This window comes from Arachis stenosperma, chromosome 5, assembly GCF_014773155.1.
Source record: "Arachis stenosperma cultivar V10309 chromosome 5, arast.V10309.gnm1.PFL2, whole genome shotgun sequence".
NCBI lineage: Eukaryota > Viridiplantae > Streptophyta > Magnoliopsida > Fabales > Fabaceae > Arachis > Arachis stenosperma.
This window is the reverse complement of record NC_080381.1, coordinates 34,281,415-34,298,011: the sequence shown is the minus strand read 5'-3', so window position 1 is coordinate 34,298,011 and position 16,597 is coordinate 34,281,415. Positions and strand designations below refer to the sequence as shown.

General features: G+C 30.1%; 1 long non-coding RNA gene across 24 annotated transcripts; it reads left to right on the top strand.

Moving 5' to 3' along the window:
- Nucleotides 1–9,489: 9,489 nt before the first annotated feature.
- Nucleotides 9,490–16,283, top strand: LOC130980184 (uncharacterized). Of its 24 annotated transcripts, XR_009086903.1 has the most exons (15): nt 9,490–9,865; nt 10,036–10,195; nt 10,281–10,388; nt 10,628–10,683; nt 11,939–11,996; nt 12,489–12,595; nt 12,850–12,938; nt 13,222–13,312; nt 13,514–13,573; nt 13,651–13,717; nt 13,802–13,886; nt 14,338–14,405; nt 14,512–14,843; nt 14,947–15,077; nt 15,702–16,283. It is a non-coding gene; the product is annotated as an uncharacterized LOC130980184 (long non-coding RNA). The 24 variants fall into 24 exon arrangements; XR_009086907.1 differs by lacking the exon at nt 12,850–12,938 and having other exon boundaries at nt 13,514–13,568; XR_009086905.1 differs by lacking the exon at nt 12,850–12,938 and having other exon boundaries at nt 13,654–13,717.
- Nucleotides 16,284–16,597: the final 314 nt, after the last annotated feature.

Genomic DNA, 16,597 nt, shown 5'->3' with positions numbered 1-16,597 from the left:
AAAATCTGACCATTATAGTTTAAAATTATTTTATTTTATTAAAAATTATATTTTTTTATTTTTTAATTACTGTTTGGATAACTGAATAATATTAAAAATAATAAACGTGTAATTTATAAATATTAAATTAAATAAAATATTTTTATATAATTTTATTTTGAGAAAGTCTATAGGTAAGCACTTTTATTAAAATTTGTCTAACACTTAACCAACAAAAAAAAGTGAGTAATCGTATACCATTGGATGAAATCACACACCATTAAAAATATCAATGATAATTAATTGATGACTACAAATCATAAAATTTATTGCGCCTAGCACTTTTCTTTTAGATTTAGTAATACCCTATCAAAAGATTTTTAGTACCTTATATTTGTAAATGTTAGGTTCACCACCGTTGATATAGCTTCTGACCACCACTTGAACGAGTCTCTAAACACAGCGGTGAAGTTCTCTGGGACCTCGTTCTTGGGGTGAAAACCATAGGTGAGATTGGTGCAGTTAGAGAAACAGTTGTTTCCTTTAGCATGAAATTCACATCAGGAACGGCGTACCGGAGAAGCAAAAGCTACTGGAGAGTGTCGTTGTTAAAATAACCGGTGACGGGAAGATTGAAGAAGGTCTGATAGGATCTGATGGCAAAAACCATGTCGTTGTCCATTAAATCTGTGTAATTGTCGAAGTCTTGGATGTAACCGTAGTCGTTGAGATACTGTTTGAGAAAATGGAGGCCCTCGATTTTCTCCGGTAGTGCATCTGGCGGTGGGGGAGGGAGATTAGTGGTTTGGTGTGTCGAGTTTTTTGAGGTTTCTTTTATTATTTCATGTATAAGCTTCTTGATTATACTTTTAGCGAAAGGACTTTTGAACACTCTTCTTAAAAGAGCGGGTACTGATGACTGAGATACAGATTTGTCCACGAGGACAATAAAGAAGAGGAAGAAGAGTAAGAGTGTGGGGAGACATGTTCTCATATTGATGGCCATTACTTCTTGGGGGTGAGGATCTGAGGAACTGTGAGCACACATAAGATGTGTAACACAAGTAGCGAGAGAATAATATATATATATATATATAGAGAGAGAGAGAGAGAAGATGGACAAATTCCTGTTCTTATTTCAGTTATGGAACTTAATATTCCTTTTTTCATTTTAAAAGGAAAGATTATTTAAAAAAAATGCGGGTAAATCAATTAATTAAATCAAAGGCCATTTAAATTTAGTGAATCACCCAAAGCAAAAAACGTTATGTGTATCTCTCCATGCATATAAATATATAAATCGAATTAGTCTAATTCAAATTACAAGTTATAGTAGCAAATCGAATTAGCATGTATCGATTTATGAAAAAACGTTGTATTAAATATAAATCGAATTAATGCATGTCGATTTACCAAAACTCCCACTAAATTGAATTAGCCCTAATCGATTTACTAAGCAAAGCACATGGTTTCATGTCACCCATAGTAACTCAAATTTGAGTAGTTCGAATTAGTTCAAGGTTTGTGCCCATAGTAATTCAAATTAGCTGAATTCGAATTACACCCTATTAAATCGAAACGTCTTGAGTCGATTAACTCTCATTCGTGTTTCAATATAAATTTAAAAAGCCTCATTCGATTTACATGCATACCCGCTATATATAGACTTTGAATTCACTTTATTCGAATTACATTTTACTACACCATACCCCACTAAATCCAAAAATCCAAAGAAAGTATAGCTTAATAGAAGACGATCCAAATTGAATCTATTGACTGGATAATGTCGCGGATATTATTGGTAGCGTGCATGAAGAGGTTAATAAATAAAATATAATTTTTTTATTTCCTGTAAGAAAAAAATAATTGTTAGTATGTAATATTAAATTGCTTAGAACTTTTTTATTAGAATTATTAGAATGTCTAAACTTCAAGTAATAGTTAGAATATTGATTTAGGAGTAGCAGTGTGTTAAAAGATTGTTAGTGACATTAAACCATTTAGAACTTGAATATTATAATTATTAGAATCTTTAAACCTCGAATAGTAGTTAGAGTATTGATATAGCGATAGTAGTGAGTTAGAGTATTGAAATCACAAATGCATGTTGGATAAGGGGTAACTAAATATGTTGACAAGTAGATTTAACAGGTTTAGTTAGAGTTTGTGGGTTTTTATTGTTAGAAGTTTAACAGGTTAGAAATTTTGTGGAGTTTGATTTAATTTAACTGAAATTAATTTTGGATTTTAGATTTTGGATTATGTAAGCAGGAGATTAGTTAAGAATCTAGAATGATTTAATTTATTTAAAAAATTGAATTATCAAATGTTAGATTAACGAGACACTACAATTGTAGGTATATAATAAAGAGTTTAGCTTTATGCTGTAAATAGTAGGTTAACTATGTTTTATTAGAATTTAATGTAATTCTGGTTAAAGTATTTTTCGATTAAAATTATATGTTTTAGGTGATTGTTGTATTCTAGAGTATTATGATTCTAAGAGAATTTTTTATTGTCATGAGGCCCCACCGTTGTATCACGAGCATGAGAAGGCAGCATGCTATGCCATTAGACGATAGGATTATAGCAATCACAACGAGCAGTGTACCACTGTATTTACCATACAAGTGGGTCCCGTTGATGAGCGGATATTTTATACGCTTTTTGGCATCATTTTTATATAGTTTTTAGTATGTTTTGTTTAGTTTTTATTAATTTTTTATAGGTTTTAGTGTTAAATTCACATTTTTGGATTCTAGTATGAGTTTTTGTATTTTTGAGCAATTTCAGGTATTTTTTGGCTAAAATTGAGGAGTTAGAGCAAAAGTCTGGTTCAGAGACAGAGAAAGCACTGTAGATGCTGTCCGGAACTAACCTCCTTCCACTCGGAAGAGCTTTTTGGATGCTATAGAAGTCCAAATGAAGCATTCTGAACGGCTATGGAAAGTTGACTTCTAGAGATTTCCATCAATGTATAATGGTCCATACTTTGCTTCAGATTAGAAGGCCAAAAACTGGCATCCAATGCCAGCCTCCTGCCCTCTTCCAGGCGTCCAGCGCCCAAAGGAGAATACCCAGCATCCAAACGCCCAAAGAGGACCCCTTAGCCAGCGTTCAATGCCCTAGAGGTCCCCTAGCATGTGAATTTCATCAAAACTCAGCCCAAACACTCACCAAGTAGGCCCCAGAAGTGGATTTTAGCATTAAAAAGATTGTTCTACCCTTACTAGTCATTAGTTTAGTATTTAAAATAGAAGATCACTCTTTGTTACGGATCTTCAGCCACTTTTACACCATATTTGAGTTTACCATATTGTATTTTCCTTACAGTATGAGTTTCTAAACCTTCTAGGTTGAGGGAAGGAGCCCTGCTGAGTCCTATGAATTAATAAAAGTATTACTGTTTTCCTTCAATCCGTGTTTGATCCATTCTAAGATGTATATTCGTTCTTCAACATGGTGAATAGGATGATCAGTGATAATCAGCTCTGTTCATCATACTAAGACTGCGTGCCTGACAAACACCCGTGTCTACTTGGATTCATGTGAATACATGGCTGGAAAGCGCGAACCGCCAGCTACGGTTATACATCTCTCAGATGGCTAATCCATGACTTTGATGGGGACTTCTTGAGACACCAGTTCAGCCAATTTCTGGGGAGATTAGGGTCTCTATGGTAGAGGCTAGAACCCAAAGAATCAGCATCCTCTGATCCAGAAGATTCGACATTGTCTGTGGCGTTTTGAGTAGGATCACCAAAGAGAATGAACTACTAGAGCTTCACCCTCGTTCAGATTGGATGACCGCGGCCATACGGCGTTTGATCCATAGCAGAGGAGATTAATGACCGCAGCCATACAACGTTAATCATATACAACCTGTCATAGAAGAAATCATTCACAAGCAAATGAGACAGTAATACCAGAGTTAATTCAGAAAGATAAAGCAACTCCAATCCTTAACTATCTTCCTATCCTTGACTATAATTTAATTCACAAAGTATTTTATACACTATTCCTTTAAGGCAATTAAGCCTCAATCCAAAACTCTTCTATCCGCCTGACTAAGACCTGCAAGATAACCATAGCTTGCTTCAAACCACAATCCTCGTGGGATCGACCCTGACTCGCTCAGGTATTACTTGGACGACCCAGTGCACTTGCTGGTACAGTTGTACGAAAGTGTGGGGATTTGTGCACCAAGTTTTTGGTACTGTTGCCGGGGATTGTTCGAGTTTAGACAACTGACGGATTATCTTGTTTCCTAGATCAGGTATTTTATTTAATTTTCTTTGAGTCTTTTGTTTTTATTCTCTTCTTCTTTATTTTCGAAAAATTTAAAAAAAAATTTTCAAAAAAATTTTTCTTTTCCTGATTTAATCTTTGTTCTTAGTTTGAGTTTTACCTGTTTCTTGTTTTCATTTCCAAAAATTTTAAAACTTTTTCAAAAAAATTTATTTTCAAGAATCTTTAGCTTTCTGTATTAGGCCTTGTTTTTGTTTGAGTCTTTTGTTCTTATTCTTGTTGAATTTTTCGATTTCTTTGAGTCTTTCTTTCAAAAAAAAATTTAAAAAAATAGTTTCTTTGGTTTAATCTTGTGTCAAATCTTAAAGTTTGGTGTCTTTTACATGTTCTTGTGTTCTTTGAATTTCTTGAGTTTTGTTCTTGGTGTTCTTCTTGATCTTCAAAGTGTTCTTATTTTTCTTTGTGTTTTGATCTTAAAATTTTTAAGTTTGGTGTTCCTTTGTGTTTTTTCCTCCAATTTTTGTACACTAGGTCCATTTAGATCTAAAAATTTAAGTTTGGTGTCTTTTTATTATTTTTCTCTTTCCTCATTAAATTCAAAATAAAAAATATATCTTTTCTTATCTTTTTAATTAATTTTTGAAAATCATCATAAACAAATTCATATTTTAATTTCAAAATTTTTATCTTATCTTATCTTAATTTTAAAAAATCAAAATTTAAATATTTTCAAAGTCAAATCTTTTCAAAAATCTTATCTTTTTCAAAATCTTATCTTATCTTTTTATCTTTCTTCCAAAATAAAAAAATTTTATCTTATCTTATTTCAAAATTCAAGTTTTCAAAATTTTAAAATTAAACCTTTTCAATAAATTTTTTTTTTCAAATCTCTATCTTATCTTGTTGACTTTTTCAAAAAAATTCAAAATTTAAAATTTTAAAAATCAAAATTTCAAATTTCAAATTCAAATTTCAATTTCAATTTTCAAAATTTAAAATTTAATTTTCAAATTTCAAACATTTTCTAACTTTATATCTTATCTTATTTTCAAATCTTTCTTAATTAATCACTTACTTTCTCTTTCTTCTTTTTCAAAACTTCCTAACTAATTCCTCTCTCATCTAATTTTCAAAAATCCTTTTCCTTCTTCTCTTCTCTATTTTCGAAATTCATAATTAAAGTTTCAATTCTTTTTTAATTGATCAACCTTAATTTTTGAAATAAATAAATAAATAAAATATAAATAAAAATATTTTAATTCTTATTTATCATTTCTTCTTCTTTCTCTTCTTCTACCTTTCTTCATCATGAACCCAAATGGGAATGAAGAGTTCAGAAGAACTCTAGGTTCCTATACAAATCTCATTGCTGACTTCTATGGAAGAAGTATTAGCATATCTCACATCAGAGCAAGTAGCTTTGAACTAAACCCTCAACTCATTACTCTAGTATAGCAAAATTGTCAGTACTCTAGACTTTCGCAGGAAGAATCCACTGAGTTCTTAGCAGATTTCTTAAAGATGGCTGACATAGTACACAGTGAGGGAGTAGACCAAGATGTCTACAGACTATTACTATTTTCTTTTGCTGTAAATGACCAAACAAAGAGGTAGTTGGATAACCAACCTAAAGCAAGCTTGTAAACTTGAAAACAGTTAGTAGACAAGTTTTTAAATCAATACTTTCCTTCAAAAAAGATGACCCAGTTGAGGCTGGACATCCAAGGCTTCAGACAAGGAGATAATGAATCTCTTTATGATGCCTGGAAAAGGTATAGAAGGATGCTAAGAAAAATGTTCCACTGAAATTTTTTCAAAATGGGTATAATTAGACATCTTTTATTATGGACTTTCAGACATGGCTAGAATGTCTTTGGACCACTCTGATGATGGTTCCATACACATGAGAAAGACCATTGGAGAGGCTTAAGAGCTTATTGAGACAGTTGCCACTAATCAGCATCTGTACTCATCTACTGAGACTTCTACAAAAGGAGAGGCTTAAGAGCTTACCATTGGATGATTTTTATATTTATTAATATTAATTGTTGATTATTTTTTCGTAAATAAATTGTATTATAATTCTATGTTAGTTCATAATTGATTAACGAATAATGTTCATGAAGCTATGTTACTCTAAATTTTATATTTTACAAATATTTTATTTAAATGTAATTTTTTAACATAAAAATATATTATTTTTAATAATATCATACTTTTACTTTTTTTTTTTAATTCTAAATAAATATTTTATTGAATACTAATTAAAGTCATCCTTCCATTTGCTTTTACTAATTTATTATCTAACTATTATATAAAATTAAAATCATATTAATGAATTTAATATTAAAGTTAATTTAACTTTTTATTTAGAGTGTTTTCAATTTTTTTAATCTAATCAACCAAAACTATTTAATTATGAATAGTCACTTTTATCTTATTTATATTATTAACTAATAAGGAATTAAAATTACTAAAATTTAATAATACAATTCTATTTTATATTTTTATATTTAGTCCACTCCATCTAAACTATATAATAATCACTTTAATTTTTATATTTTATAATGTAATACTACATACATTAATACCAAAATAACATAGTAAATTGTTATGTTTTAATATTAAATATAAAATTAATACGTACAAAAATTTTCAAGTTTTTAAATCAATACGGATCATTGTAAGCAACAACAATGCTTATTTATGGCATAAACAAAATTAATACGGATCATTGTAAGTAACAACAATGCTTATATTTAATGATAGAGTCAACGTTTTTGAGAGTGTTTCCTAATTTTTTTAACTCATTAAATATAATTCATTATGATGAATTAATTATATCAACTAATTAATTTGATTAGATATTTAAGTATCACACAATTTAAAATTATGTGTATCAATTAATTGATTTGATTTTTATGATATATAAATTTAAGGAATAAATTAAAATAAGATAATTTATTACTTATTTAAATTGAATAAAATAAATACAAATTAATTTAATTAGAAGTTTACTATTTCCTAATCTTCTATACATAAAAATGATAGAACAAAATTATAAAAATAATCTTTTTATCACTTTTGCTATTTTAATTTTGTTTTCCCTTTTCTTTACGTGTAATTTTATTTTACATTAACTTTGTTCATTTAAAAACAAAATATACTCATATTAATTCTATCATATAATAATATATTTTTCTCCTATGTTAATCGAGAAATTTCAATAGTCATCAACTGCATCTAATAGAATGACTGAAAAGTGAGAACTACGAGAAGTTAAACCCAGATTCGAAATGCTGAAACAAAGCAAAGAAAATACTGAATATCTGATTAGAGAAAAAGATATAACAATGAGAAATATACTAAACCTGAATTTTTTCTCAACTAATGAAAGTGATGTGTCAATTTCTGATAAATTCATTTTTTCTCCAAAATGAAAGTACTATTCTCTCTTTTAAATTTATTTTAGAAAAATATATTTATTATAATCATATTACAATTATATTACAATTAGCATTTAATGAATAATGCATGATTATGCTAATTTAGAAAAATATATTTATTATAATTATATAAATTAATATTTAATATATTATCAAGTATCAACTAATTAATAAAAGTGAGGTGTCAATTTTTCATGAATTTATTTTTTCTCCAAAATGAAAGCACTATTCTCTCTTCTAAATTTATTTTAAAAAAAATATCTTTATTATAATTATATTACAATATTACATTTATATTATAATTAGCATTTAATGAATAATGCATAATTATACTAATTTAGAAAAATATCTTTATTATAATTATAAAAAATTAATATTTAATGTATTATTCAATTAATTATCAATTAAAATATTTTTAATTATTTTAATTATATTAATACAATTCTAATTCTCATTCATTATGCAATAATTTTATTAGTGGTAAATTGTTACGTTAATAATGACCCATTTATATTGATATTGATAATAATAATAATAATAATAATAATAATAATAATAATAATAATAATAGATATCAATAATTAAATGCTAAAATAATTGCCAAACATTGTCTACCTAACTTCAATTAGTTAACAAATTTAATTTTAGTTGTTATGCTTTATTTTCTACATATAATTATGTTAATTATCCATCATTATATATCAAATTAGTATTTAATACATAATTATATTAATTGTCAATATTTTTTATAATTATACATCAAATCAGCATTTAATACATAATTATGTTAATTGTCAATCATTTTAATTTTTAATCATTATAATATAATTTTAAATTAATCGTAATTTTCAGCAAGTTGATATTGATATCTACCTTAAAAAATTTAAAAAAAATCTATGATTCTAATTATGATAAAAATATATATGATATGATAATGGCTTATTCAATCATGGTAAATATATGATGTATAACGTAAATAATAATAAATTAACTCAATAATAACTAATTGTATATAATTATTTTTGTTCTAATAAAGGTTATATATAGTGTTTTTTTTGTGATTCGTGAGCCTAGATCTAAGAGTCAACTCATATTTTAATTTATTATTCTTCCTTGACTACTTCATAAAATAATAATGTATTCTTTATTTTTCATTGAAATTGATCTTTTTAAGGTACAATTTACAATTTTTTATAGTATTTTTTATATATTCATTGTATTATATTATTCTTTTGATAATTTAATAATTGTTCTTACTCTAATTTATTCTTTTCATCTAATGTTCCAGTGCGATTGTCTTTTGCCGCAATCGTTTACAATATACCACTTCCATCAAATACCATCTCAATTTGTATTCACTGATTTAGGTTCTAAATACATGGATGTAAGCGTCCAACAAAGGGGCAGCAAACTCTATTTTACCCAAGGATGGTTGGATCTACTCACATATTATGACAACCTAATGGAATGTGGGTAAAGTTAGTTTTCTTTGCACTACTAGAAAACTAGTTATTACAGACGGATATTTCCGACGGATTTTATCCCACTGAAATACAGAGGGAATTTTAGAGGGATTTTTTGTCGGAAAACAAAAAAAATGGATTAGCATAAATTACAGACAGAAAAGAGAATCCGTCGATAAATTCGTCGGAAAAATTAATTTTTTTTCAGTGAGAAATGGTTACAGACGGAAAATCTGTCTGTAATTAAATAGACAAAACGTTGCGTTTTTACTAAATTATTACAGACGGAAAATCCATCTGTAATTTAAATTTTCTGTCGGAAATATTTAATTAAACCTAAAGAAGGACGAGCTTGTTCCAAATGAAACATGAGCTTCTTCTTCTCTTCATAGCACGAGCTAGTTCTTCCCTCTGTGGCTGCTACTTCTGCTTCTTCCGCCGTTGCCGCTGCTGAGCCGTTGCGTCACATAATATCTCTCTGTCATCCCTTGCGTCGCACGAGATCCCTCCGTCGCCGCTCTCGTCGCATCTACTCCCATCGTCGCAGAGCTCTCTCTGCCGCCCCTCTCATCGCATCTGTTCCCTCTGACTCCTCTTCCATCTAAGCTCAACCCGCTCTCTCAGTTCTTCTCGTAACCATCTCAAATTTCAGGAATATATATATCCTGATTTTGTGATTCTGTTCTTCGTGATAAATCTTAGGGCTCAATTTTTCTATGCCAGTTTTAGGTTATCATACTCTGCTTTTGTGCTTTGTTTGAATCTGTAGGTTTACTTTGATTTTGATGAATTATTTTCTGCAATCAAAGCTTTTTTGACCTAAAATTCATGGTAGGCCATTGCTTTTGTATAGTTTTTAACTTTCATAGTTTGATATTGATTTTTGATGAATTTTGTAGGTTTTCTCTTAAGAAAGGTGGAAAGGATGGTGATGATGGTACTGAAGAAGTGACTATTTTAACGTTGGTAGAGAAGTCCATGTTGTCCACGCTTCAAAGAGCTTCATTGGTAGAGAAGTCCTGGCAGAAGCCACCGGAGAGGATGAGGGTTTTATCTAATGTACGTTGTTATTCTAAATTTTAAGTGATGTGGTTACACTGCTTATGCCTTGGTTAAGGAAGCTTATTAAATATTGTTTTGTTAGGCACTAAAAACCAGCAACTATGGTTCTGAACCTATACTTCAAAATTGTGGAATTTCTATAAGCACCAGCTTTACTCAAGTGGATGGTCATGTTCTGCTTTCAACAAGGGTATTTAATATTTCTTTTTGTCATTGTGCTCTTGAAACTTGTTTATTGTGTGTTGCCTTGTTGTTCTATTTGAACTTGGTGACTTGAGATTTTCTTAATTATGACTTGGAAGGTCCCTGAAGAATATAGTACTAAATTTGATGGATCTTCAGGAAGCCAGTTGTAAAGTAGAATACAAATAGCCATTAACAACATTGTACTCATGTTGTCATAAAATATAGTTGGTGATGTGTTTGTAGGAATTTTTAGCTCTCCAAGCAAGTTCTCCAACCAAACAAGCTCAGCTTCACATGATGTAAGGCTCCTAAATTCTCTCTCTATGAAAGCTAGTAGCTTATATTAGTAGCCTATTTTCTACAAGATCAAGAGATAAGATTAGACCCAAGGTATAAACAAAAGCCTGAAACTGAAACTGACCTTCTATCTCAATATTCATTGCCCAATTTGAATAAGAGAAGGCAAACAATTTCGTGATCTCATATTTGTGAAGCTGCAACCCATACTCTTTTGTCCCTTGAAGATAGCTCAACACCTTTTCGATAGCCTTCTAGTGAATAATAAGGGACAATGTATGAATTGACTTCCCTTGCTCACTGCAAAGGATAATTTAGGGCGAGTGATAGTGAAGTACTATAATGATCCAATCGCAGTCCTTTAGAACTTTGGATCTTCGGATTTTTTAAACCTGTAGACATCAAATAAAGAGAAGAAATCATAGGATTAGGCTTTGGACTTGTCCTCCCATACCAAGTACGGATAACAGAATAATATATTTAGTTTGTGATAAATGAAATTGTCCTGAACCATTCATTTGTATCCCAATTTTTAGAAAATAATTGGTGTTTGATGAATCAACTAAGATGTGTTAATAGTAAGAGTATTAATGTAAGATCAGAGAAACTGAATGAATTAAACTTGATTGAATTCATTACAGCATATACAACGAGAGAAACTATTTATATATAGAACTGAACTAGTTAAGTCTAGTTTGCTCATTTGTTGTGCATGTGACTTGATTTTTATTTTGTTAAAAAATGATTACTTAATTTTACTCAAGGCTTAGGTTATTGTCAAATGTTGCTGCTGCCAATTAAAGTTTCTTGGCGGCCGGGTGCTACAACCAATAAATGAATTGAAGTTTAATTGAAGAATGTTCAATTAGTTGGAAAAATAACCTTTGAATAATTTGATTATTGTTAAACATTGCTGCTGCTGAATAAGTTTTTAGGCGGGTGCAACTAACCATGCAATAAATGAAGTTGAAAATTATGAATGCTTAGTTGGAACCTTTGAATGATTCGTGAAACTTGCTAGCACTTAAATTTAACATTGTAATTTTATTTGGTATTTTTTAATTCTCAATTCAGTCTCTTTCTCAAATTTGACATAGCTACTCATCAATTTGGTAAACTCTGAATTACTATTTATAATTTAATGATATTATTATATAATATTAATTTATAATATCCTCAATAATTAATTTGGTCACCTGCTACTTTATTTCTCCAAACCAACGTGTAATTTTGTCTTTATACTAATTCTGTTGGCAGATACATTTTCTTGTATGCGACTATAACAAAATCAAAGTTTGAAGTGCTGTCGTCTGAGGTAATCCATATGTTTTAACATTTCGTTTTGGCTATCTATTATCTGATAAAGTCATAGGAATATAACTCCATTTCCTTTTGAGGAGCTAATACATGAGCGAATATCACGAAATGTTGCATCTGCACTGGCATCTTTGAAGTAGCCTGGGAATCTCAGGGGACTTTTCAGTTCTGTATTCTATAGACCCCTTTCTGAGAATATATTTTAAAACTTGCAAGTAGCAGAAATTCTACCAACAAGTGTTTTTTTAAATAAAAGAAATGATATAAGTAAAGCTTAATACCAAAAGACAGATGAACATCTAACTCTCATAGAAATCATGCTTGGTTTTTGCCAATTGCATCATGTATTTAGCTTGTATACTTGTCAACCAAACCAATGTCTTTGGCACACATTGTTACTGAATAATGAATGATGAATATTTCATTAACTTATTGTCACATATTGCTCTGGATCTTTCTTTCTTCTTATACTCTCTCTCTTCACATGAAGTCTCGGAATATTGCTCTGGATCTTTGCTTGGTAATATCAGTAGCAGCAATATGACTATGGTAGTTTCAACTGACCCTGCTCACTCCTTAAGTGACTCTTTTGCTCAGGTACCTAACGAGACCAAGAAAAATCTCTTGATTGTTTAGTTTAGTAGTTGTTCAATATGGATAAAACTTCAGAAGTGTAATGCTACAATCTTGTTAGTAGTTCTTCAATATGGATAAAACTTCACTGCAATAAGTCTATTTATAATCATGCATGAATTTAATAAGAATCATATCCAAAGGTAAAACAAGCAAGGTTTGAGATAAATAAATTTAGAGCTATAGTAATTCCATCATTCAAGTATCTACTCTATTAGTATCTTATGAGAAGGAAGTTGAGAGAGAAACTGCAAAAACTGCTGACATGAAGGAGAAGGGTGCTGACCCTTATGATCTCAAGCAGCAGGTATCTAATTTCAATTTAAGCTACAAAAATAAGGGAATTTGTAAATTCTAAATTCTAACTGCATAAGCTCATTTTTTCAGTTATGTCTTTGTCTACAATTCTTTTTGACTCAGTTGCATATAAGAGTCCTTTTAGTAGAGACATGGATTCAAATAAGCATTGCCAGTAAACTGTGATATCATTCAATTTTTCACTTAGCTTTCAAGATTTTTTGTTGTCTACTTATCAAGGATGAATTCATAAAATTTTCTTTCACACCTTGGTGTTGCTTTTAAATGTTTAGGGCATCAGCTTTATTTATTGGAGTTTATGAACCTATGAAGCAGAAACTGTTGAGGATGTTTTCTGAAAACCTGAGTGCTTTTGCTCATCTGGTAAGATGTTACTTACATAAACCTTGATCTGAAAATATAAGATGTTAAATAATCCTATTTCTTACTACTTTTCTTTTGCTGTATTCTTCCTTTTCAATCTCGTTTTCACATGAAACTCGTATAACGCCATATGTAGATGATTCCATGTTATGTACTGTAATCCGCATGCAAATCAGTAAGAATATCTAGTTTTTCACACAGACAATTAAAGCTATGGAGCCATTTTTCACTGTTGTTCTTTCCTCCCTCTTCCTTGGTGAGGTAATGTTCAAGCACTTTCAATTTTTCATGCACTTTCTTACTTGATCATGTAAGACTCAATTGGTTATATTTTGCAGTAGTTTCTTCTCTTGTACCGATAGTAGGAGTAGCACTGGCATCAATGACTGAAGTCTCCTTCAATTGGTAATTGAACAAACTAGTGCTATTGAATGCAGAGTTTTTTTTGCAGCAATACCGAATAACTAATTCTGCTACCTTACCAAATAGGATTAGCTTTGCTACTGCTATGGCATCTAACCTTACTAACCAGTCGCGGAACGTTTTGAGCAAAAAACTCATGGTCAATGAAGAGGTAAATGAAGTATTTTTCGAAGAAATGGCAAATGTGTCACTTTCAAATATTTTATGTATTTTTCTCTTTTTTATATTTTATTTTTAATACCAGAAATAAAAAATTAATATAAAATAAAAATAAATATAAATTTAAAATAGTTTTACATATACATTTAATTATATAACAGTATATTAATAAAAATAATTATTTTTTATATTAATTAAATGAATAATCATCTAAACAATAAATATAATTATATAATTATATAAAATATTTTATATTATCAGTATAATATATATATAAAGGTTATGTTCCCTGTAACCTAAACTTATTATTTATTTTATAAACATTTAAAATACTCTCAAGACTCACCTCGACAATCCCATATAATAATTCTCCTGTGGAGTCATAGTAGTTTTCATTCTTATTTTATTTTGTTTTCTCCCTCAACGCCAAAATTATCTTTCAGTTTGAAGAATCGTTGGTGGAGCTGCTACAAAATCTCGCAGACATATATATTACATTCCAAGGTTGAAGGTAATTTAGCTTCTTTTTTTAATTATTTTTATTTTCCTGTATAACGGAAAATAGTTTGAAGTAAGGTTTAGGAAGCTCACTTTGATTGCTGCATTTTATATTACAGATTAACAATCAGCACAATGTTGATGAGTAAGCACTTGTTGTGAATTGATGAGTAAGCACTTGTTGATGAGTAACCAATTGAGTAATCATAGAGCTTTGTAAACTGAGTGCACATTCGTTGGCTGAAAATGTAATTGATCATTTTCCTTGTGCAAGTCCCTTTTGCACGGTCTTCACTGAACCATGATGATGTATTCATCCTAGACTCACAGAATAAGATTTATCAATTCAATGGAGCTAATTCAAATATTCAGGAAAGAGCCAAGACTTTGGAAGTTATCCAGTATGTGAAGGAAAAGTATCATGAAGGGAAGTGTAATGTTGCCATTGTTGGTAAGGGCACATAGTACATGTTTCCATGTCACTTTCCAAAAACCCTATTATAATTTTGTATTTTTATTTGTTTATGACAATAAAAACGTGTTTCATGTTGTAGATGATGGAAAGTTGGACACTGAGTCAGACAGGTGAATTTTGGGTTATCTTTGGTGGTTTTGCTCCAGTTCGAAAGAAAGTAGTTAGTGATGATGATATCATTCCTTAGACAACTCCTGCACAACTCTTTAGGTAAGTTGATTTTATTGTCATCTCCCCTGACCCTGTTTCTTCTTGATGCATGCTTTAAAAAGATATAATAGTGATATTGTCAATGATTTTTAGCTGAGATAAATCCACAACAAAGAGATTCATTGGCTACTACCTTTTAAACATTTTGCCTAATGAGTAGATCTACTTCTCTGCTAGCAACTCAAGACAAAAAATGGTTCTTTTGTTGATTATAAAAATATTGTGCTACTTTTAAATGAACTTTTGGAGACATAAGGGAATCTTGATTAGAACTAAGTATTTGGAGTATCCTCATTGTCGAAAATTTGTAGACGTCTTAACAAGGTACCTTGTTGCATGCTGGCCATAGTAGTGCCAGTCTTTTCTCTTTTCTTTTGTTATTAGTGGTAAATTTAATAATTATATTTAGGTAGGTACAGGTTCAGGTTTTTCCATCTTTGCTGAAAAGAAAATTGAAAGAAAGAATATCATAATATTTAAATTAAATTTGCCAAAAAGAAAAATGAAGGAAAGATATCATAGTTTTTAAATTAAATTGAACATCTCCAAATCAAGTCACAGATCATGATGATTTCATACTCCGTTGGAACTTGCCTTTCTTTCTAATACTTTCTACTCTCACAGTCACGGGATAGATTGAATGGGCTGAATCAAGGAGGGCCAAGACAAAGAGCAGAAGCTTTGGCTGCTTTAAACTCTGCATTTAAATCATCATCCGGAACCAAAAGTTCTAGCCCTAAGACAACTGGAAGAAGTCAAGGATCACAAAGAGCAGCAGCAGTAGCTGCTCTCTCTCAAGTTCTTACTACTGAGAAGAAGAAACAATCACCTTATTCTTCTCCTGTGGCAACCAGAAGTCCTGTTGTAGAAACTAGCACTTCCGGTGAGAAATATAGCTCTTATTGTCCAAGTTAAATGTGTCACAAAAGAAAGATTAGCTATTATGAGAAGGTTAGAGCGTCAAGTAGTTCTAGTGCAGTTTCACTACCACCGCCGCCGCCGCCACCCTCAATGTCTTCGGATGAGGGCTATGATGATGATGAGGATGAAGATGACACTGAAGACTATAGCTGATAGTTTTAGTATGGTTGAACAATATACTAGGAATTATAGTTGATGATCAATACATTTTGTTTATGTTTTGAATTATATTGACTTTGCTTGTTTATAATACTTTTCTTTTAGTTTGATAATACGATGAATTTGTTTATGTTTTGAAATATTATAAATATTCAAATATAAATTAGATAAAAATTTGTATTAAATTTATATTTATTTTGTATGAAAATAATTTTATTTTGTAATTAGAAAAAGTAAAAAAAAAAAATTCTATTTTACCTTACAGACGGATTTACAGACGGATTTTCTGTCTGTAATCATGATTTTTCAAAGTTTAAATTATAGACGGAAAATCCGTCGGAAAATCCGTCTGTAATTACAGAGAGAAAATCCGTCGGAAAATCCGTCTGTAATTACAGACGGAAAATCTGTCTGAAAATCCGTCTGTAATTACAGACGGA